A 25370-nucleotide genomic window follows, 5' to 3' on the forward strand; every position below is an offset into this window, starting at 1 on the left:
TGGAGGGCAGAATGATTTCTTTTGGGTTTACAGTCTCATAGGCCTAAAACCACTTTGCATCTCCTAAAAAGAAATTCTCTGTTTTTTCTAAACATTTCCCTGATCACCAAAGATCTTAAATAAAAATATGTCTACTGTCTTTGGTGGTTTTTAGTGTATAAAATGTCATCTATGTGCTATACCAAGTTAAGTTCATGAAAAATAGAAATAAATGTTTATATCCCAACACTTACATTTCATAGTTTTAAATTAACAAAGAGTGAAAAAAATTCTAAACATCAGTTAGTTCTGTTGTTGTATGTATGTACAGATTTTATATACCCATAGCAAACCCTGACATCTTATTTCTGGAAGGTAAGATACTCACTAATTTGGTCAATAATGAGATAGTAAGGTTTAATATTTTTATTTTAATTACAAAGTACTAGTAGCTTAGTTCAGTTCAATGCTTCTAACATTTCCAGGTTTTGATGGTGATGGTGGTTGTGGGCAAGTGAGGAGGCAGTTGGTAAAATACTGGCCTTTACTGCTACTTTGAAAATCTCACATCACATGAATGAAGAATGTTGAACTTTTTAGCTCACTTCAGAACAGTTGACTTTAAGTACAAGTAAATGTGGTTTTCAGAAGAGTCCTAGGAACAAGGATAATTTTTTTATTATTTTGTAAATTTTTTTAATTTTTATTTTTTGTGGGTACATAGTATGTGTATGTATTTATACAGTACATGAGATGTTTTGATTTAGGCATGCAATGTGTAATAATCACATAAAGAATGGGGAATTCATCTCCTGAAGCATATCCTTTGTGTTACAAAAAATCCAATTTTACTCTTTTAGTTATTTTATAATGCATAATTAAATTATTATTGACTATAGTCACCCTGTTGTGCTATCAATAGTAGGTCTTATTCTTTCTAACTATTTTTTGGACCCATTAATCATCCCTATCTTCCACCCCCTTGAGCCCCCAATATTCTTCCCAGCCTTTGGTAACCATCCCTCTACTTTCTATCTCTGTGAGTTCAATTATTTTGATTTTTAGTTCCCACAAATAAGTGAGACTATACGATGTTTGTCTTTTTGTGCCAGGCTTATTTCACTTAACATAATGACCTCCACTTCCATCCATGTTATTGCAAATGACAGGATCTCATTCTTTTTAAGGCTGAATAGTACATGTGTATAAGTACCAAATTTTCTTTATCCATTCATCTGTTGATAGACACTTAGGTTGCTTCCAAATCTTGCCTATTGTAAATAGTGCTGCAGTGAACATAGGAGTGCAGATATGTCTTTGATAAACTGATTTCCACTCTTTTTTTTTTGGTATATACCCAGAAGTAGAATTGCTGGATCATATGGTAGCTCTACTTTTAGTTTTTTGAGGAAGCTCCAAACTGTTCTACATAGTGCTTGTACTGACTTACATTTTCACCAGCAGATACCAGGGTTCCCTTTTAATATCATCGCCAGCCTTTGTTGTTGTTTGTCTTTTGGATAAAAGCTATTTTAACTAGGGTAAGAGGTTATCGTAGTTTTGCTTTGCATTTCTCTGATGATCAGCGATGTCATTGCCAGCCTTTGTGATTGTCTGTCTTTTGGATAAAAGCTATTTTAACAGAGGTAAGAGGATATCTCCTCGTAGTTTTGATTTGCATTTCTTTGATGATCAGTGATGTGCAGCATCTTCTCATATGCCTGTTTGCCATTTGTATGTCTTCTTTTGAGAATTGTCTATTCAAATCCTTTGTCCATTTTTTGATTGATTTTTTTTAACTTTTATTTTACTTTCAGGGGTACATGTGTAGGTTTGTTATTTAGGTAGACTCATGTCACAGGGATTTGTTGTACAGATTATTTTATCACCCAGGTACTAAGCCTAGTACTACATATTTATGCTTTCTGCTTCTCTCCCTCCTCACAATCTTCATCCTCTGGTAGGCCCCAGTGTCTGTTTTTCCCCTCCTAGAGTCCATGTGTTCTTATCATTTAGTTCCCACTTACAAGTGAGAATATGCAGTATTTGGTTTTCTGTTCCTGCATTAGTTTGCTAAGGATAATGGCCTCCAATTCCATCCATGGTCCTGCAAAGAACATGGTCTCATTCTTTTATATGGCTACATAGTGTGGCATGATGTATATGTACCAAATTTTCTTTATTCAATCTGCCATTGATGGGCATTTAGATTGATTCTATGTCTTTGCTATTGTGAATAGTGTTACGATAAACATACACAAGCATGTGTCTTTATGATAGAATGATTTATATTCCTTCAAGTATATACTCAGTAATGGGATTGCTGAGTCAAATAGTAGTTCTGTTTGTAGCTCTTTGAGGGATCATCACATTGCTTTCCACAATGGCTGAATTAATTTACACTCCCACCAACAGTGTATAAGCATTCCCTTTTCTCCACTACCTCTTCAGCATCTGTTGCTTTTTGACTTTTTAATAATAGCTGTTTTGACTGGCATAAGATGGTAACTCATTATGGTTTTGATTTGCATTTCTCTAGTGATCAATGATATTGAGCTTTTTTCATATGCTTGTTGGCCACATGTATGTCTTCTTTTGAAAAGTGTCTGTTCATGTCCTTTGCCCACTTGTTAATGGGGTTGTTTTTTGCCTGTAAAATTGATTTTCTTATAGATGCTAGATATTAGTTTTTTTTTTTTTGTTTTTTTTTTTTTTTTTTGGATAGAGTCTCACCCTGTCACCCAATCTGGAGGGCAGTGGCACAATCTTGGCTCACTGCAACCTCCACCTCCCTGGCTCAAGAAATTCTCCTGCCTCAGCCTCCAGAGTAGCTGGGACTACAGGCATGCACCACACACCTGGCTAATTTTTGTATTTTTAGTAGAGACGGGATTTCATCATGTTGGTGAGGCTGGTCTCAAACTCCTGAGTTCAAGTGATCCAACTGCCTCTGCCTCCCAAAGTGCTGGGATTACAGGCGTGAGCCACTGTGCCCAGCCTTAGATATTAGATCTTTGTTTGATGCATAGTTTACAAGTAGTTTCTACCATTCTGTAGGTTGTCTGTTTACTTTGTTGATAGTTTCTTTTGCTGTGTAGAAGCTCTTAAGTTTAATTAGATCCCATTTTTCAATTTTTGCCTTTGTTGCAATTGCTTTTGGGGTCTTCATCATAAAATTCTTGGCAAGTTTGATGTCCAGAATGTTATTGCCTAGCTTGTTTTCCAGGGTTTTTATAGCTTTAAGTTTTACATTTAAGTATTTAATCTAACTTGATTTTTGTGCATGGTTTAAGGAAGAAGTCCATTTTAATCTTCTGCATATGGGTAGCCAGTTTTCCCAGCACCATTTATTGAATGGAGAATCCTTTCCCTATTGCTTGTTTTTGTCTGCTTTGTCAAAGATCAGGTGGTTTTAAGTGTGCAACATGTTTCTGTGCTCTCTATTCTGTTCCATTGGTTTATGTTTCTGTTTTTATATTAGAACCATACTGTTTTGGTTACTGTATCCCTATAATATAGTTTGAAGTCAGATAATGTGATGCCTCCAGCTTTGTTCTTTTTGCTTAGAATTGCCTTGGCTATTCAGACTCTTTTTGGGTTCCATATGAATTTTAAAATAGTTTTCTCTAGTTCTGTGAAGAATGTCATTGGTAGTTTGATAGGAATAGCATTGAATCTGTAAATTGCTTTTGGCAGTATGGCCATTTTAATGATATTGCTTTTTCCTATCCATGAGCATGGATGTTTTTCTGCTTGTTTGTATGACCTCTGATTTCTTTCATCAGGGTTTGTTTTGTAGAGATCTTTCACTTCCCTGGTTAGCTGTATACCTAGGAATTTTATTCTTTTTGTGGCAGTTGTGATTGGAATTACATTCCAGATTTGGTTCTCACCTTGGATGTTGTTGCATAGGAATATTAGTGATTCTTGTATGTTGATTTTGAAGAATACAAATTGTATGAAGACTCAGCAAAGTGAAATGTTCCAAATGTTTGAATCTATAGATTGTAGCTATGTGAATTCAAATTCATAATCATTCAAAGGTATAGAAGTCATCAATTATTACTTGATCAGTATAAGGAGAAACACAGAATGTAAGTGTTGTATATTATAATCAGGGCAGGGAAGACCTTCGCAATAACGTAGCCTTGCTAAGCTTTCAAAAATTTTATTTTTAAATTGTCATATAGTAAAATGACTTTTTCTCTTTTAATATGCAAGTCCATAAATTCTAACATATGTATACATTTTTGTATTCACCACCGTAATGAAGACACAGAACATTTCTCTCACCACCAGGATATCCCTTGTGCCATTCCTTTGTTATCACACCTGTTTCACACTCCCCTTCCACACTTCCACGAAACCACTGATCTATTTTCCATCCCTATAGTTTGGCCTTTTTGGAATATCATATACAGTTGATTCTCAGTTGTTATCTTCTATGAAGTTGCTATGAACACTGAATTAGCAAATACCAAACTATTGACTTGGGGCTAAACAGTGAACCTCTGATCACAACATCTTCATCAACTTATCAATACATAATCTTATTTTATATGTGTTTCTGTTTAGATATCTCATTCAGTATACTGTCGTCCCTCAGTATCTTTGAGGGATTCATTTCAGTACCTCCCATGGACACTAAAATCTGTGAATGCCTAAGTCTCTACTATAAAATGACGTAGCACTTGCATAAAACCTACTGCACATCCTCCTGTATGGTTTAAGTCATTTCTAGGTTACTTACAATTCCTAGTATAATATCAATGCTATTAAATACTTGTTATTTTCTGTTGTTTAGGGAATAATGACCAAAGAAGTCTTTATATGTTCAATACAGATGCAATTTTTTTCCCAAATATTTTTGATCATTGGTTAGTTCAATCAATAGATGTGGAACCCACAGATACAAAGGGTCTACTGTAGATTGTTGATTCATTAACATTGAACTCAAGCCAGTAGCACTGTAACTCATGCCTGAATGAAAGCTTATCTAACACACATGTTTTCTCTGTAAGGAACATCACAGCCTTCTTGCACTTAGGAACACTAGACATTTCAACACTATGCTTGGGGGCCAATTTAAACAGCAAAATCACCAACAGAATGCACAAAAATGCAAAACTATATACTTTGAAAAGGGCACTTCTTTAGGATGAGACCTGAAACTAGAAAGCAGAGTATTGTCTTATTCTACCTCAGCTGGGAATGTGCTCTCTGCACATGTCTTCAAATGACCATGAAAATGTCCCAAGTATACAAATTTTGGAGTTACAAATATTTTTAGTGTGTAGGTGAATGTGTAAATTTAGAATTCATGAATAATGAGGTTCAACTGTAAATAGAATCATACAAAATGTAACCTTTCTGAGGTTGGCTTTGTTTACTCAGCATAATGCTTTTGTGATTTAACTTGTTTCATTTATCAAAATTTCATTCTTTTTATTGCTCAATAGTAGTTTACTGCATGAATTTCCTGCAGTTTGTTTGTTTGAAGGACATCTAGAGTGTTTCTCATTTTTGACAACTGTGAATAGAACTACCATAAACTTGTGTACAGATTTTTGTGTGGATGTAAGTTTTCATTTCATTAGGGCAAATATTCAGTAGTGGTATTGTGGGATCAAAAAGCATGCATATCTTGAAATTTATAAGAAACTGACAACCAATTTTCCACAGTGGCTGTATCATTTTGCATTTCCATAATCAATGCATTAGAGTTCCAATTGCTCCACATCCTCTCCAAAACTTGGTATTTTCAGTATATTTTACACCTAATGGGTGTGTAATGATATCTCCTTGTGATTTTAATCAGTATTTCCCTGATGGATAATGATGTTGAACATCTTTTCAACATTCTGATATACTCTTTGTTGGAAGTGTCTGTTGATAGATTTTGCTTTGTGTAAAAAATGGTCTTGTTTATTTGTTGGCTTTGAGAATTCATATATCATGGACATAAATCTTTTGTTGAATATAGAATTTGTGAATATTTTCACCCAGTGTTTTATTTTCTGAACAGTGTCTTTTGCAGAGCAAACATTTTTAATTTTTATGTCCAATTTATTGATGTTTTTGTTTTTATGGCTTATGGTTTTGGTGTCATGTTCAAGAACTCATTGCCAAATCCAAGATCACATGGATTTCCTCTCTCTCTCTCTCTCTTTTTTTTTTTTTTTTTGAGATGGAGTCTCCCTCTGTCACCTAGGCTGGAGTGCAACGGCACGATCTCGGCTCACTGCAATCTCTGCCTCCAGGGTTCCAGTGAGTCTACTGCCCTAGCCTCCCAAGTAGCTGAGATTACAGGTGCCTGCCACTATGCCCAGCTTTTTTTGTTTGTTTGTTTTTTGCACTTTTAGTAGATACAGGGTTTCACCATGTTGGCCAGGCTGGTCTTGAACTCCTGACCTCAGGTGTTCCACCCTCTTCAGCCTCCCAAAATGCTGGGATTACAGGCGTCAGCCGCCGCATGCAGCCTTCTCTTTTTATTCTAAAATTTTTATACTTTTCCATTTAGATCCATGTTTCATTTTTAGGTTAATTTTTTCTTTAAGACAAGGTCTTACTCTGTCACCCAGGCTGGAGTGCAGTGGCGTGATCATGGCTCACTGCAGCCTGGAACTCCTGGGCTCAAGCAGTCCTTCTCTCCAACCTCCCAAGTAGCTGAGACTACAGGTACATGACACTACACCCTGCTAATTTTTTTCATTTTTATTTTTTTGGAGACGGGGTCTTGCTATGTTGACCAGGCTAGTTTTGAACTCTTGGTCTCATGCAATTCTCCCACCTCAGCCTCCCTAAGTGCTGGGATTACAGGTGTGAGTCACTATTCCTGGCCTCTATATATTTATTTTATAAAAGATGTAAAGTTTAGGTTGAGGTTAATTTCTTTTAACTTTTATTTTAGGTTCAAGCTTACATGTGTACATTTGTTATATCGGTAAACTGCATGTCATGGGGTTGTGGTGTACAGATAATTTTGTCACCTGGGTAATAAGCATAGAACTTTGATAGAAAATTTTCCTGATCTCCCTCTTCCCACCCTCCACCCTCAAGTAGGCCCGAGTATCTGTTGTTCTCCTCCTAGTGTCCATGTGTTCTCATTATTTAGATCCCACTAATAGGTGAGAAAATGCAGTATTTGGTTTTCTGTTCCAGTGTTAGTTGACTTAGAATAATGGCCTTCAGCTACACCCATGTTGCTACAAAGGACATGACCTCATTTGTTTCTATGGCCGCATAATATTCCATGATATATATGTACCACATTTTCTTTATCCAACCTGCCATTGATGGGCATTCAGGTTGACTCCACCATGTCTTTGCTATTGTGAATAGTACTGCAACGAACATATACTTGTATGTGTCTTCATGGTAGGATGATTTATATTCCTTTGGGTATATACCCAGTAATGGGATTGTTGGGTTAAATGGTAATTCTGTTTAAAGTTCTTTGAGAATTGCCACACTGCTTTCCACAATGGCTGAATTAATTTATACTCTCACCAACAGTGTATAAATGTTCCCTTTTCTCCACAACCTCTCCAGCATCTCTTTTTAGACTGTTTAACAATGGCCATTCTGACTATTGTAAGATAGTATCTCATTGTGGTTTTGATTTGCATTTCTCTAATGATTAGTGGTGTTAATTAAGCATTTTTTCAAATGCTTTTTGGCCACATATATGTCTTTTGAAAAATGTCTGTTCATGTCCTTTGCCTTCTTATTAATGGAGTTGTTTGTTTATTGCTTATGAATTTATTTAAGTCCCTTATAGATCTGGATATTGACCTTTGTTGTATGTATAGTTTGCAAATAGTCTCTCCCATTCAGTATGTTGTCTCTTTTCTTTGCTGATAGTTTCTTTTGCTGTGTGGAAGCTCCTAAGTTTAATTAGATCCCTTTTTTCAATTTTTGCTTTTGTTACAATTGTTTTTGGGGTTGCATCATAAAATTCTTGGCGAGTTTTATGTCCAAAATGGTATTGCCTAGGTTATCTTCCAGGGTTTTATAGTTTTAGGTTTTACATTTAAGTCTTTAATTTATCTTGAGTTGATTTTTATATGTGGTGTAAGGTAGGAATCTAGTTTCAATCATCTGCCTATAGCTAGCCTGTTATCTCAGCACCATTTATTGAATGGAGACTCTTTTCCTCATTGCTTGTTTTATCAGCTTTGTTGAAGATCAGGTGGTTTTAGGTGTGTGGCCTTATTTCTGGGCTCTCTGTTCTGTTCCATTGGTCTATATTTTTGTATTTATACCGGTACCATTCCATTTTGGTTACTGTAGCCCTATAATGTAGTTTGAAGTCAGATAATGTGATGCCTCCAGCTTTGTTCTTTTTGCTAGAATTGCCTTGGCTATTCAGACTCTTTTTGTGTTCCATATGAATTTTAAAATAGTTTTCTCTAGTTCTGTGAAGAATGTCATTGGCAGTTTGATAGCAATAGCAATGAATCTGTAAATTGCTTTTGGCAGTATGGCCATTTTAATGATATTGATTCTTCCTATCCATGGGCATGGAATGTTTTTCCACTTGTTTGTATGACCTCTGTTTTCTTTCATTGGTGTTTTGTAATTCTTGTTGTAGAGATCTTTCATTTCCCTGGTTAGCTGTATTCCTAGGAATTTTATTCTTTTTGTGGCAATTGTGAATGGGATTGCATTTCTGATTTGGTTCTTGGCTTAGATGCTGTTGTTGTATAAGAATGCTACTGATTTTTGCATATTGATTTTGCACCCTGAAACTTTGCTTAAATTGTTTACTAAATCAAGGGGCTTTGGGCCAGAGATATAGAATCATGTCATCTGCAAACAGGGATAGTTCGACTTCCTCTTTTCCTATTTGGATGCCTTTTATTTATTCCTCTTGCCTGATCGCTCTGGCCAGGAATCCCAGTACTATGTTGAATAGGTGTGGTGAGAGAGAACATCCTTGTTTTGTGCCAGTTTTCAAGGAGAATGTTTCCAGCTTTTGCCCATTCAGTAAGATGTTGGCTGTCGGTTTGTCATAGATAGCTTGTATTATTTTGAAATATGTTCCTTCAATGTCTACTTTGTTGAGGGTTTTTTAACATGAAAATATGTTGTATTTTATTGAAAGCCTTTCAAAAAAAAAGCTAAAATAGTAACAACCACGTTCTCGGACCACAGTACAAAAAAATTGCTCAAAACCATATAATTACATGGAAATTACACAACCTGCTCCTAAATGACTTTTGGGTAAATAATGAAATTAAGGCAGAAATCAGGAAATTCTTTGAAACTAATGAGACCAAAGACACGACACACCAGTATCTCTGGGACACAGCTAAGACTGTTAAGAGGGAAGTTTATAGCGTTAAATGCCCACATCAAAGAGTTAGAAAGATCTCAAAATAACAACCTAACATCATAACTAGAAGTATTATATAAGCAAGAGCAAACCAACCCCAAAGCTAGCAGAAGATGAGAAATAACCAGGATCAGAACTGAAATGAACAAACTTGAGCATGAGAAACCATACAGAAGGTCAACAAATCCAGCAGTTGTTGTTGTTTTCAAATTAATAAGATAGACTGCTAGCAATACTAATAGAAAAGAATGAAAAGCCAAATAAAAACAATTAGAAATGAGAAAGAGGACATTACCACTGAGCCCACAGAAATACAAAAAACCATCAGGGATTCCTGTGAATACCTCTATGCACACAAACTAGAAAATATAGAAAAAAATGAATAAATTCCCAGACACATATAACTTTCAAAGACTGAACCAGGAAGAAATTGAATCACTGAAAAGACTAATAAACGAGTTCCAAAATTGAATCTGTACTAAAAAGCCAACCAATCAAAGAAAGCCCAGGACCAGATGGATTCACAGCCAAATTCTACCAGATGTATAAAGAAGAGCTGGTACCCTACTGAAACTATTCCAAGAAATTGAGGAGGAGGGGCTCCTCCCTAACTCATTCTATGAGGCCAGCAAAATTATGATACCAAAATCTGGCAGAGACACAACAACAACAACAAACTTCAGGCTAATATCCTTGATGAACACAGATGCAAAAATCCTCAACAAAATACTAGAAAACTGAATCCAACAGCACATTGAAAAACTAATCCACTAATCAAGTAGGCTTTATCCTTAGGATGCAAGGTTGGTTCAACATATGCAAATCAATATATGTGATTCATCACATAAACAGAACTAAAAACAAAAACCACATGATTATCTCAACAGATGCAGAAGAGGTTAATATTTTTTCCTATGGACATTCAATTGTTCTAACACCCTTTGCTGAAAAGATTATACTTCCTTCATTGAATTCCTTTGCACAGTTGTCAAAAATCAGTTGGGCACATTTGTGCAAGTCTATTTCTGGCTTCTCTATTCTGTTCCATGGATCTATGTCTATCATTTTGCCCATACAGTACTACCTTGATTATTGTAACTTTATAGTAAGGGTGAAAATTGGGTAGTATGATTCCTTTCAACTTTTTTTTTCAAAATTGTTTTAGCTATTCTTTTTACTTCACATTTCTGCATAAATTTTAGAACATTGCATAAATATACAAAAAAATCCTTTTGGGATTTTGATCATTATTGCATTAAATCTATATATTATTTGGGGAGAATTGATATTTTCATTATGCTGTTTTCTAATCCATCATATATTTATTTATAACTTCTTTAATTTCTTTCAGCAGTGTTTTATAGCTTTTAGTACACAGATCTTGTGAATGTTTTGATACATACACACCTAAGTGTTTTGTTTTTTGAAGCTTTTGTAAATGGTATTATTTTTAAATTTCAGTTTTTCATTTTACTTTGCTTGTTTATAGAAATGTGACTTATTTTTATTTGCTGACCTTGATTTCCATGACCTTGCAAAATTTACTTATTATTTCCAGAAGGTTTTTTTGGTCAGATTTCTTGGAATTTTCTGCATAAAATATATCATATTATCCTCAGATAGGGCTAGTTTAACATTCTTTCCAGACCATTTGCCTTTTTTTTTTTTTCTCACCCTATTGTAAAAAATAGAGGTGGTGAGAGTGCACATGCTTGCCTTTCCCTTGATCTTAAGTAGAAAGCATTCAGCCTTTACACATTTTGATGTTAGTTGTAGGGTTTCTTTCTTTCTTTCTCTTTCTTTCTTTCTTTCTTTTTCTTTCTTTCTTTCTTTTTCTTTCTTTCGTTCTTTCTTTCTCTCTTTCTTTTCTTTATAGATGCCCTTTATCAGCTGGAGGAAGTTTACTTCTATTTCTAGTTTGCTGTAAATAGAATTTTTTCAAATGCTTTTCTGCATTGATATGATCATGTGGGTGTTCTTCTTTCAATTGCTAATATGGTGGATTGCATTGATTGATTCCCAAACATTGAACAAGTGTTGCATTCTCTGAACAAATCCCACTTGTTTGTGATATATTATTCTGTTTATATGTTGCTGGATTCAATTTGCTCTTTTTTAAAAGTATTTTTGTATTTTTGTTTTTGAGAGAGATATTGGTTTTTAGTTTTCTTTTAATGTCTTTGGTGTTGTATGAGGATAATAGTCTCATAAAATGAATGAGAAGTGTCTCTTCCTTTTATATTCTGTGAAAATTCTATTCTATGCAAACTTTGAATTATTTCTCATTTTAATGTTTGGTAGAATTCACCAGTGAAATCACCTGAACCTGGAAATTTTTTTTTAAGAATTTGTTTCTTAACTCTAAAATAAATTTCTTTAATAATTATAGAGATATTTGGATTACACATTTCATTTAGGGTGAGTTTTGGTAGTTTGTGGATTTGGGGGAATCAGTCCCCTTCATTTTGGTTTTCAAATGTATGTACGCAGAGTTGTTCATAGTGTTCTTTTATTTATTTATTTATTTTTACCATTTGCTGGGTTTGTAGTGATATCTCCTCTTTCATTTCCAATACGCATAATTTGAGTCCTTTTTTCCTTTGTCATCCTGTTAGAGGTTTATCAATTTTATTGATATTTTCAAAGAATCAGCTATTGGTTTTATTTTCTTATTGTTTTTCTGTTTTTATTTTTAAATTTTCAGCTCATTATTTTCTTCCTTCTGCTTAATTGGGTTTATTTTGGTCTACTTTTTCTAATTTCTTTATTTATGTATTTATTTATTTTTTTTATTATTATACTTTAAGTTTTAGGGTACATGTACACAATGTGCAGGTTAGTTACATATGTATACATGTGCCATGCTAGTGCGCTGCACCCACTAACTCGTCATCTAGCATTAGGTATATCTCCCAATGCTATCCCTCCCCACTCCCCCCACCCCACAACAGTCCCCAGAGTGTGATGTTCCCCTTCCTGTGTCCATGTGTTCTCATTGTTCAATTCCCACCTATGAGTGAGAACATGCAGTGTTTGGTTTTTTGTTCTTGCGATAGTTTACTGAGAATGATGATTTCCAATTTCATCCATGTCCCTACAAAGGACATGAACTCATCATTTTTTATGGCTGCATAGTATTCCATGGTGTATATGTGCCACATTTTCTTAATCCAGTCTATCATTGTTGGACATTTGGGTTGGTTCCAAGTCTTTGCTATTGTGAATAGTGCTGCAATAAACATACGTGTGCATGTGTCTTTATAGCAGCATGATTTATAGTCCTTTGAGTATATACCCAGTAATGGGATGGCTGGATCAAATGGTATTTCTAGTTCTAGATCCCTGAGGAATCGCCACACTGACTTCCACAATGGTTGAACTAGTTTACAGTCCCACCAACAGTGTAAAAGTGTTCCTATTTCTCCACATCCTCTCCAGCACCTGTTGTTTCCTGACTTTTTAATGATTGCCATTCTAACTGGTGTGAGATGATATCTCATTGTGGTTTTGATTTGCATTTCTCTGATGGCCAGTGATGGTGAGCATTTTTTCACGTGTTTTCTGGCTGCATAAATGTCTTCTTTTGAGAAGTGTCTGTTCATGTCCTTTGCCCACTTTTTGATGGGGTTGTTTGTTTTTTTCTTGTAAATTTGTTTGAGTTCATTGTAGATTCTGGATATTAGCCCTTTGTGAGATGAGTAGGTTGCGAAAATTTTCTCCCATTTTGTGGGTTGCCTGTTCACTCTGATGATAGTTTCTTTTGCTGTGCAGAAGCTCTTTAGTTTAATTGGATCCCATTTGTCAACTTTGGCTTTTGTTGCCATTGCTTTTGGTGTTTTAGACATGAAGTCCTTGCTCGTGCCTATGTCCTGAATGGTAATGCCTAGGTTTTCCTCTAGGGTTTTTATGGTTTTAGGTCTAATGTTTAAGTCTTTAATCCATCTTGAATTAATTTTTGTATAAGGTGTAAGGAAGGGATCCAGTTTCAGCTTTCTACATATGGCTAGCCAGTTTTCCCAGCACCGTTTATTAAATAGGGAATCCTTTCCCCATTGCTTGTTTTTCTCAGGTTTGTCAAAGATCAGATAGTTGTAGATAAGCGGCGTTATTTCTGAGGGCTCTGTTCTGTTCCATTGATCTATATCTCTGTTTTGGTACCAGTACCATGCTGTTTTGGTTACTGTAGCCTTGTAGTATAGTTTGAAGTCAGGTAGCGTGATGCCTCCAGCTTTCTTCTTTTGGCTTAGGATTGACTTGGCGATGCGGGCTCTTTTTTGGTTCCATATGAACTTTAAAGTAGTTTTTTCCAATTCTGTGAAGAAAGTCATTGGTAGCTTGATGGGGATGGCATTGAATCTGTAAATTACCTTGGGCAGTATGGCCATTTTCACGATATTGATTCTTCCTACCCATGAGCATGGAATGTTCCTCCATTTGTTTGTATCCTCTAATTTCATTGAGCAGTGGTTTGTAGTTCTCCTTGAAGAGGTCCTTTACGTTCCTTGTAAGGTGGATTCCTAGGTATTTTATTCTCTTTGAAGCAATTGTGAATGGGAGTTCACTCATGATTTGGCTCTCTGTTTGTCTGTTGTTGGTGCATAAGAAGGCTTGTGATTTTTGTACATTGATTTTGCATCCTGAGACTTTGCTGAAGTTGCTTATCAGCTTAAGGGGATTTTGGGCTGAGATGATGGGGTATTCCTGGATATACAATCATGTCGTCTGCAAACAGGGACAATTTGACTTCCTCTTTTCCTAATTGAATACACTTTATTTCCTTCTCCTGCCTGATTGCCCTGGCCAGAACTTCCAACACTATGTTGAATAGGAGTGGTGAGAGAGGGCATCCCTGTCTTGTGCCAGTTTTCAAAGGGAATGCTTCCAGTTTTTGCCCATTCAGTATGATATTGGCTGTGGGTTTGTCATAGATAGCTCTTATTATTTTGAGATATGTCCCATCAATACCTAATTTATTGAGAGTTTTTAGCATGAAGGGTTGTTGAATTTTGTCAAAGGCCTTTTCTGCATCTATTAAGATAATCATGTGGTTTTTGTCTTTGGTTCTGTTTATATGCTGGATTACATTTATTGATTTGCATATATTGAACCAGCCTTGCATCCCAGGGATGAAGCCCACTTGATCATGGTGGATAAGCTTTTTGATGTGCTGCTGGATTCGGTTTGCCAGTATTTTATTGAGGATTTTTGCATCAATGTTCATCAAGGATATTGATCTAAAATTCTCTTTTTTGGTTGTGTCTCTGCCAGGCTTTGGTATCAGGATGATGCTGGCCTCATAAAATGAGTTAGGGAGGATTCCCTCATTTTCTATTGATTGGAATAGTTTCAGAAGGAATGGTACCTGTTCCTCCTTGTACCTCTGGTAGAATTTGGCTGTGAATCCATCTGTTCCTGGACTTTTTTTGGTTGGTAAGCTATTAATTATTGCCTCAATTTCAGAGCCTGTTATTGGTCTATTCAGAGATTCAACTTCTTCCTGGTTTAGTCCTGGGAGAGTGTATGTGTCGAGGAATTTATCCATTTCTTCTAGATTTTCTAGTTTATTTGCATAGAAGTGTTTATAGTATTCTCTGATGGTAGTTTGTATTTCTGTGGGATCGGTGGTGATATCCCCTTTATCATTTTTTATTGAGTCTATTTGATTCTTCTCTCTTTTCTTTTTTATTAGTCTTGCTAGTGGTGTATCAATTTTGTTGATCTTTTCAAAAAACGAGCTCCTGGATTCATTGATTTTTTGAAGGATTTTTTTGTGTCTCTATTTCCTTCAGTTCTGCTCTGATTTTAGTTATTTCTTGCCTTCTGCTAGCTTTTGAATGTATTTGCTCTTGCTTCTCTAGTTCTTTTAATTGTGATGTTAGGGTGTCAGTTTTAGATCTTTCCTGCTTTCTCTTTTGGGCATTTAGTGCTATAAATTTCCCTCTACACACTGCTTTGAATGTATCCCAGAGATTCTGGTATGTTTTGTCTTTGTTCTCGTTGGTTTCAAAGACCATCTTTATTTCTACCTTCATTTCGTTATGTACCCAGTAGTCATTCAGGAGCAGGTTGTTCAGTTTCCATGTAGTTGAGTGGTTTTGAGTGAGTTTCTTAATCCTGAGTTCTAGTTTGATTGCACTGTGGTCTGAGAGATAGTTTTTTATAATTTCTGTTCTTTTACATTTGCTGAGGAGAGCTTTACTTCCAAGTATGTGGTCAATTTTGGAATAGGTGTGGTGTGGTGCTGAAAAAAATGTATATTCTGTTGATTTGGGGTGGAGAGTTCTGTAGATGTCTATTAGGTCCACTTGGTGTAGAGCTGAGTTCAATTCCTGGGTATCCTTGTTGACTTTCTGTCTCATTGATCTGTCTAATGTTGACAGTGGGGTGTTAAAGTCTCCCATTATTAATGTGTGGGAGTCTAAGTCTCTTTGTAGGTCACTCAGGACTTGCTTTATGAATCTTGGTGCTCCTGTATTGGGTGCATTTATATTTAGGATAGTTAGCTCTTCTTGTTGAATTGATCCCTTTACCATTATGTAATGGCCTTCTTTGTCTCTTTTGATCTTTGTTGGTTTAAAGTCTGTTTTATCAGAGACTAGGATTGCAACCCCTGCCTTTTTTTGTTTTCCATTTGCTTGGTAGATCTTCCTCCATCCTTTTATTTTGAGCCTATGTGTGTCTCTGCATGTGAGATGGGTTTCCTGAATACAACACACTGATGGGTCTTGACTCTTTATTCAATTTGCCAGTCTGTGTCTTTTAATTGGAGCATTTAGCCCATTTACATTTAAAGTTAATATTGCTATGTGTTAATTTGAACCTGACATTATGATGTTAGCTGGTTATTTTGCTCGTTAGTTGATGCAGTTTCTTCCTAGTCTCAATGGTCTTTACATTTTGGCATGATTTTGCAGTGGCTGGTACTGGTTGTTCCTTTCCATGTTTAGTGCTTCCTTCAGGAGCTCTTTTAGGGCAGGCCTGGTGGTGACAAAATCTCTCAGCATTTGCTTGTCTGTAAAGGATTTTATTCCCCTTCACTTATGAAGCTTAGTTTGGCTGGATATGAAATTCTGGGTTGAAAATTATTTTCTTTAAGAATGTTGAATATTGGCCCCCACTCTCTTCTGGCTTGTAGAGTTTCTGCCAAGAGATCCACTGTTAGTCTGATGGGCTTCCCTTTGTGGGTAAACTGACCTTTCTCTCTGGCTGCCCTTAACATTTTTTCCTTCATTTCCACTTTGGTGAATCTGACAAATATGTGTCTTGGAGTTGCTCTTCTCGAGGAGTATCTTTGTGGCGTTCTCTGTATTTCCTGAATCTGAACGTTGGCCTGCCTTGCTAGATTGGGGAAGTTCTCCTGGATAATATCCTGCAGAGTGTTTTCCAACTTGGTTCCATTCTCCCCGTCACTTTCAGGTACACCAATCAGACGTAGATTTGGTCTTTTCACATAGTCCCATATTTCTTGGAGGCTTTGTTCATTTCTTTTTATTCTTTTTTCTCTAAACTTCCCTTCTCGCTTCATTTCATTCATTTCATCTTCCATCGCTGATACCCTTTCTTCCAGTTGATCGCATTGGCTCCTGAGGCTTCTGCATTCTTCACGTAGTTCTCGTGCCTTGGCTTTCAGCTCCATCAGCTCCTTTAAGCACTTCTCTGTATTGGTTATTCCAGTTATACATTCGTCTAAATTTTTTTCAAAGTTTTTAACTTCTTTGCCTTTGGTTTGAATTTCCTCCTGTAGCTTGTAGTTTGATCGTCTGAAGCCTTCTTCTGTCAACTCGTCAAAGTCATTCTCCGTACAGCTTTGTTCCATTGCTCGTGAGGAACTGAGATCCTTTGGAGGAGGAGAGGTGCTCTGCTTTTTAGAGTTTCCAGTTTTTCTGTTCTGTTTTTTCCCCATCTTTGTGGTTTTATCTACTTTTGGTCTTTGATGATGGTGATGTACAGATGGGTTTTTGGTGTGGATGTCCTTTCTGTTTGTTAGTTTTCCTTCTAACAGACAGGACCCTCAGCTGCAGGTCTGTTGGAATACCCTGCAGTGTGAGATGTCAGTGTGCCTCTGCTGGGGGGTGCCTCCTAGTTAGGCTGCTCGGGGGTCAGGGGTCAGGGACCCACTTGAGGAGGCAGTCTGCCCGTTCTCAGATCTCCAGCTGTGTGCTGGGAGAACCACTGCTCTCTTCAAAGCTGTCAGACAGGGACATTTAGGTCTGCAGAGGTTACTGCTGTCTTTTTGTTTGTCTGTGCCCTGCCCCCAGAGGTGGAGCCTACAGAGGCAGGCAGGCCTCCTTGAGCTGTGGTGGGCTGGGCCCAGTTCGAGTTTCCCGGCTGCTTTGTTTACCTAAGCAAGCCTGGGCAATGGCGGGCGCCCCTCCCCCAGCCTCGCTGCCGCCTTGCAGTTTCATCTCAGACTGCTGTGCTAGCAATCAGCGAGACTCCGTGGGCGTAGGACCCTCCGAGCCAGGTGCGTCGTTTTTTAAGCCCGTCGGAAAAGCACAGTATTCGGGTGGGAGTGATCCGATTTTCCAGGTGCGTCTGTCACTCCTTTCTTTGACTAGGAAAGGGAATTCCCTGACCCCTTGCGCTTCCCGAGTGAGGCAATGCCTCGCCCTGCTTCGGCTCGCGCAAGGTGTGCTGCACCCACTGGCCTGCGCCCACTGTCTGGCCCTCCCTAGTGAGATGAACCCGGTACCTCAGATGGAAATGCAGAAATCACCGGTCTTCTGCGTCGCTCACGCTGGGAGCTGTAGACGGGAGCTGTTCCTATTCGGCCATCTTGGCTCCTCCCTACTTTTTCTAATTTCTAAGGATGGTAAACTATGTTATTTCTTTGAGACTTTTTTCTTCTCTAATATAAGCCCTTAATGCTATAAATTTCTTTCAAAGCACTGCTTTAGCTGTAGTGCATTTTAGTTTTTGTTCACTTCAAAATATTTTATAACGTCTTTTGATATTTCCTCATTCACCCATGGGTTACTTGCAGGTATATTGTTTAACTTGTGTTTGGAGACTTTCCCATATTTTTCTGTTACTGGTTTAATTCCATTATGTCTGAAGATATGCTCTGTGATTTTGATTCTCTTAAATTTACCCCATCTTAACTTTTTGAATTGTCATGTAGCCAGCAATCTCTACCCCAGTGAAACAACTGTTCTAAATGTGGAAAGGTATACTGGAATAAATTAAAATCAGGGCAATCTTATACCTAAGTCTCATTGATGAAGATGCTTTTCTAACATATATTTATAGTGAAAGTGAATTTGTTTTGTATTTCAATCTCTAACTGAAAAACTTGAAAGTAAATTTTCATTTATTAGAGGCTACTGATTGGAGAATCATATGGATGATATTATTTTTGTTTGTGAATTGAATTCCCATTTCACCCCACTGTCACCCTACCCATTTTAGCTAGTAGGAAGAGGAACTTCATGGTAACATTTTTAAAACAATTAACCTTGAAACATTTTCAGGAATAAAGATTTGTGGTGAATGTCCTGGAGAGAGATTTTTCTCTGTATTATGGTAGCATTTTCCTCATTGCAGGCTTTTCTACTTATGATTTATTTGTCACCAGTTTTAGATATCCTCGTATGTCCTCCACACAGTTTCACAACCCACGGAGTTGTTGGGGACAATAGAATAGAATAAAAGATATAATGATACGTGTAGGTGAGATTTTAATCTGGAAATTAATAGACTGTAGTATGCATTTTTCTCGAGTGAAAACAAATCTTTCTCCAGTGTCCTGTGCTTTCCCTATCAACAGACTCTTACTTCCTAATCCATAGATCCTAAATTTCAGTCTAAATAAATCTGACATTTCATGGATATAAGAGTCACCCTCAGATATTTAGGAATCGGCATTTCTATTTATTTTTATTTTTATTTTTATTTTTTGAGACAGAGTCTTGCTCTGTCCCCCAGGCTGGAGTGCAGTGGCGCGATCTCGGCTCACTGCAAGCTCCACCTCCCGGGTTCACGCCATTCTCCTGCCTCAGCCTCCCAAGTAGCTGGGATTACAGGCGCCCGCCACCACGCCCAGCTAATTTTTTGTATTTTTAGTAGAGACGGGGTTTCACCGTGTTAGCCAGGATGGTCTTGATCTCCTGACCTGGTGATCCGCCTGCCTTGGCCTCCCAAAGTGCTGGGAGTACAGGCGTGAGCCACCGCGCCTGGCCAGGAATCGGCATTTCTAAAAAGAACCAAGGGTATTCCTCTCTGGACCACATTATGAAAGGCCTGGCTTAATCAACGTGTGGGTTATTAATACTCCCAGGTAAGTGGTTATCTGGAATATGCTCAGTTTGCCTGTTCCACCGCAATCACATTTCTAGTATTTCCTGCTATAGTTGGCAACTCTTTGTCAATAAAATTATATTAAGATTAACTATCATGATAACAATTCAAACCTACTGGATTTAATAAATTGAGTGGCATCTCACAATCAACGAGGTAGAAATCGGTGGATAAATATCCAAGCCTTCCCATTCCTAGAAGGGCAACTTTGGGCTTCATTCTACATGGTTTCTAAAAGTCTTTACTGGGATTCACCTTTAGTAGCTTCCCTATTCAAGGAAAGAGCGCTTCTTCCTGTCTAGGTCTGCTTCAGTAATATTTCATGGCTACTCTCATCAAAGAATTTATCTTTCATTTCACTGAGCTTTAGCTGTGTTTTTAATGAATTTTCTTTTGTTCTGACCTCATTCAAGACAAGACTCACGATCAGAATTCTTTTAATAAGATAATAATTTTGCCCTTTACTTTTATCTTTCTTTTATCTGAACAATCCTGCTGTTTCTTCTCAGTTATTCTATTGACAAGGTTTAGGCTTTAGTTAGTAAATCATTGTCACAGTAAGACTGTATAATAAACCAACCCAAAACTCAGTGGCATCCAATGATAAATATTTATTCTTATAGTCATGAATCTGCAGGTTGTGGATTAAGCTAATCAAGTGGGCTCAGTTGAGCTCTGCTTTAATCTGGGTATTTTGTTGAGTTTGTTTCCTCACTGTAAGTTGAACTCAGGTCTACTCCATGTTTGTTATGAGGTTTCAACTGAAGGGAAAGTAGCTACCCAAGACATTTAACGCCCCGTACTTGTCTCAAATCAGCTAACATTTCATTGGCCAAAGCAAATCACATGGCCAAGCCCAAAATTAAGGTGTGGGAAAATGTACTTTTCCATGGCAGGAGTGAGGATGTGAACACTACCACATGGGAATCAAGAACTGTGACCAATAGCTCAATGCACTACAACGCTGTTTCCGTTGGGGTGATAAATGGTCTTGTTTAGTGGTTCTCAAAGTGTAATCTTGAAACCTGTTGGGATTCCCAAGAATATTTTAGGGTTCTGCAAGGTTAAAACTATGTTCACAATAGTAATAATGAGATGTTATTTGACCTGTTTATGCTTATTCCTTCGTGAATGTACAGTGTAGTTTTCCAGAGTCTACAAGATGTGTAACATGATAGCAATTGAATGCAGAAGCAGACCTAAAAATCCAGCTGTCTTCTGAGGGAGCAGACATTAAAGAGATTTGCAAGCCAGGAACAGTGACTCACACCTGTAATGCCAGCACTTAGGGAGGCTGAAGCAAGAGGACTGGTTCAGCCCAAGAATTTGAGATGGCCTGGGCAACGAAGTGAGACCTCATCTCTACAAAAAATAAAACAAACAAAAAAATTAGCCTGGCATGGTAGTGCACATCTGTGGTCCCAGCTACTCAGGAGGCTGAAGTAGGAGGATCACTTGGGCCTGGGAGATCAAGGCTGCAGTGAGCCATGATCAGTTGTACCACTGTACTCCAGCCTGGGTGATAGAGTGAGACCCTGTCTCAAAGAAACCAAACAAACAAAAAAAGAAGTTTGCAAAATGTAAAACAATACCACTATTCTTGTAAATTATTTCCAGATATATGGCAATTTTTATGAAAATATGTTTATGTTAATAAGCAATGGTTTTTTTAATTATCATTTTAAATGAATTTACAAATACATATTTTTAAAATTTCTGTTTTACTGTTAAATATGGTAAATATTAATAGATACCATCTTTATAAACAAAAAGTCTTTGGGATTTTTAGTGATTTTTTTCCTTCTTTTTTATTGTGGTAAATAAAACAAATAACATAAAATTTATTATCTTAAACATTTTTAAGTGTACAGTTCAGTAGTGTTAAGTAACTTCACATTGTTGTGAAACAGATCTCCAGAACTTTTTCACCTTGTTAGTCTGAAACTCTATACCCATTAAACCACAACTCCCCTTTTCCTCCTTCCTCCAGCCCCTGGAAAACCCATTCTGCTTTCTGTTTCTATGAATTTGACTACTTTAGATACCTCACATAAGTGTAATCATATAGTATTTATTTTTTTGTGACTGGATTATTTCACTTAGCATAATGTCCTCAAGGTTCATCCATGTTGTAACATGTGACAGGATTTCCTTCCTTTTTAAAGCTGAAAAATGTTCCACTGTATGTATATACCACATTTTGTTTATCCATTCATCTGTCAATGAACATTTGATTTGCTTCCACCTCTTGGCTACTGTGAATAGTGCTGCTATGAATCTGGGTGTGCAAATAGCTCTTCAAGATCCTGTTTTCAATTCTTTTGGATATATACCCAGAAGTGGGATTGCTGGATCATATGGTATTTCTATTTTTGATTCAACAATTTATTTTTAACTAAACTTTTTATTTTGAGATAATTGTAGATTCACATGCAGTTTAAGAATTAATACAGAGAGATCTATGCATCCTTCACCTAGTTATCCCCAAGAGAAACATCTTAGAAATGATAGCACAATATCACAAAGAGGACATTGACACTGATACAATAAAGATACTGAACATTTTCATCATCACAGTGAGCTCTCATGGTTCCCTTTTATAGTCAGACCCACTTCCCCTCTCATCCCCTTCTTAACCTTTGCATTGACAGTTGTTTTCTTTCTGTACTTAAAAAATGGTGTGTCACTTCCTGCTGTTCTCCATGGTTTCTGATGAGAAATGTGCTGTTTTTCAAATTGTTTTTCCCCTGTTTGTAATTTGTTGTTTCTCTCTTGCTTTTTTCAAGATAATTTCTTAGTATTAATTTTCATCAATTTGACTACATGTCTTTTGCTAGATTTGGGAAGTTTTCAGCTATTATTTCTTTTTCTTTTTTTTTAATTTTCCAAATGATATATTTATAATAGTCAAACTCAATGAAATGGGAATCCATAGAGGTTTGAAGTGGGATATAGTAGTAAATACACTAAAAAAGTAAAATATATATTTAAGTACTTCTTCAGCTTTGCTTTCTTTCTATTCTTTCTAAGATTCAGATGACATCGATGTTAGATCTTTACTGATCATCTCACAGACCTCTGAAGCTTTGTTTGCTCATTTGGTTTGGGGTTGGCATTTTTGCTCTGTGTTGTTCGGACTTGGTAACATATATTGTTCTATCTTCCATACACTGATCTTTTCTCTTCTGTCTCTAGTCTGCTGTTCAGCCCATCCCCTCAGTTGTTTTTTTTAATTTTAGTTTTCATACTTTTCAGTTCTAAAATTTCTATTTGATTCTTGTTTATATCTTCTATTCCTTTGCTGAGACTTTCTATTTCTTCATTTGTTTTCAACATATTTGTACTTGCTCATTGAAGCAATTTATGTGACTGCTTTAAAATCTTTACTGGATAATTCTAACATTTCTGTAATCTCAATGTCTGCACATATTGTATTTTTTAATGCTTAATATGTTTATTTTATAAAGATGATCTTTTAAAAAGGCACACATATAAATTCTTTTCTATCTTGATCTTTTTGTGGGTAAACTGAATATATCCTGAATTTCTCTATTTCATTGTGGAGCAAAGCAATCATAACAGGCCTATTTTTTTTTTTTTTTTTTTTTTTTTTTTGAGACAGGTCTCCCTCCTATTGCCCAGGCTGGAGTGCAGTGGCACAGTCATGGCTTACTGCAGCCTTGCCTTTCTGGGCTCACATGATCTTCCCATCTCAGCCTCCCAAGTAGCTGGGACTACAGGTGCACACTGTCATGCCTGACTGATTTTTGTATTTTCTGTAGAAACGAGGTTTTGTCATGTTGCTCAACCTGGTCTTGAACTCCTGGGCTCAAGAAATTTGCCTGCCTTGGTCTCCCAAAGTGCTGGGACTATAGGTGTGAACCACTGTGCCCAGGCTAGGTCTATTTTTTTAGTCTGAAATAATGTTCATTGCTCCCCACAGTAATGAAAAACGTTAAAAATCTTATCTTCTCATAACATATTAATTCAAACTAGTGTAATACTTAGGTTTAAACATTTTTTAATAAGCTTCACTTTTTAGAGCTAAAAAATGTGTTTTTAGCTCTAAAAGACAGAATACAAAAGAGGTGTTTTACCACCAAAAATAAGAAACTAGAAGTTTTAGGTTCACAGCAAAATTGAGCAGAAGGTACAGAGATTTTCATACATCCCTGCCCTCATGATCACACATGCGTAGCCTGCCCATTGTGACATCCCCCACCACAGTGGTACGTTTGTTATAGTCGATGAACCTGCATTGACACATCGCCATCACCAAGAGTCTATAGTTTACATTAGGGTTAATTACAGGTGTTGTACATGTTATGGGTTTGGGCAAATTTACAATGACATGTACCCACCCTTATGGTATCATAGGGAGTAGTTTTACTGCCCTAAGAATCATCTGTGTGCCACATATTTATCCTTCTCCCTCCCTTTACCCCTATTGATTCCTTTTTTTATATCCAGTTTGAGATTTTTTTGGGTTGCAGTATAATTTCTTATTTTTTTCTTGAAACCTGGATATTTTGGGTATTATGTTATGAGACTCTGGATCTTATTTAAATCCTCTATTTTAGCTGTCTTTTTTTGACATTGCTTTGGCAAGGAAAGTGGGGATGCCACCTTTTTACTGCCAAGTGGGGATAGGAGTTCCAGCTCCCCACTAGGACTCCAGTGCTATCTTCCTGGCTGGGAGAAGTGGGAGTACCTTGTTACTATTCCTTTTGCACCTTCCACTGACATAATTGGGTGGGGGTTCGGGTGGCTTTGTCACCACTGGGCAGTGATAAAAGTCTTGACTGTCCACTAGGCTCTCTTCTGACACCACTCCCTGGGGACACTGGGGAACCATTTTATAGCCTCTCAAGGGTAGAAATCTGGGCTCCCCACTGAACTTTTTTGGCCTGGGTGGAGGTAGGGCCGCAGTTTTTCTATGGTGTTTGGCTGGAGTAACATAGTTATGGTCTAAAAGTTTTCTGTCTTGCTGAGCTGTCCTTTTTCTTTTCCTTCAGTTAGAGAGAACAGGCTTTGGGAGACTTCCTTTGTCATATCCATTGCTATTTCTGGGTTGCTAGCCTCTTCAGCTTCAAGTCTAGGATGGATGAGGCAAAAAGAAAATCCAGGGCACTTATCACTGTGTTGTTCCTTCGGTGCTGAGGTCCCTACCTGGTCTTCCTTCTTCTTGTCCACTTTCAGAGTCTTTCAGTGCATGTTTTATGTATAATGTTCAGAGCTTTTTAGTTGTACTTAGCAGAAGGAATAAGGAAAAGTATACCTGCTCCATTTTCCCAGAAGTGGAAGTCTCAATAGTTTTTAAGAATGTAAAGAAATCCTCAGTCCAAAAGGTTTGACAACTGCTGGCCAAATTCAAATGTTCTTAGGTATTAAATGTTATAAATATGTGAAACAAAATAAAAAAAAATCTTTGAAGGTGGTCTCAGTAAGAATGCCTTCTACTCATTGCACCACATAAAGATAGTAGAAAACAAATGACCCTTTTATAACTTATCTCCATCTTTTCACAGAAGAGGTGTTTTACCGCCAGAAGTAAAAGACTAAAGGCTCAGAAGTTTCAGTCCTTTCAGATGCACAAATTTAGCACTGTAAAAAAATTGACCTCCATTGTCTTTTTATTTTTCTCAATTCTCTCTGGTCCAGTGGAAACCCAGCTTTCCTTAGGCATGTATGAGGCAAGTATGTGGGAACTCCTGTTGTAGTTGGCCTTTCTGGAAATGGGAATTTTAAAGTAACACCG

The 25370-nt window shown here is 37.0% G+C and overlaps 1 long non-coding RNA gene across 1 annotated transcript in view; it reads left to right on the plus strand.

Annotated features, from left to right (window-relative positions):
- Positions 1-25370, plus strand: part of LOC134809541 (uncharacterized) — a 195066-nt gene that overhangs the window by 163574 nt on the left and 6122 nt on the right. The window lies entirely within an intron of this gene.

Source organism: Pan troglodytes, chromosome 2, assembly GCF_028858775.2.
Source record: "Pan troglodytes isolate AG18354 chromosome 2, NHGRI_mPanTro3-v2.0_pri, whole genome shotgun sequence".
NCBI classification, from domain to species: Eukaryota; Metazoa; Chordata; class Mammalia; order Primates; family Hominidae; genus Pan; species Pan troglodytes.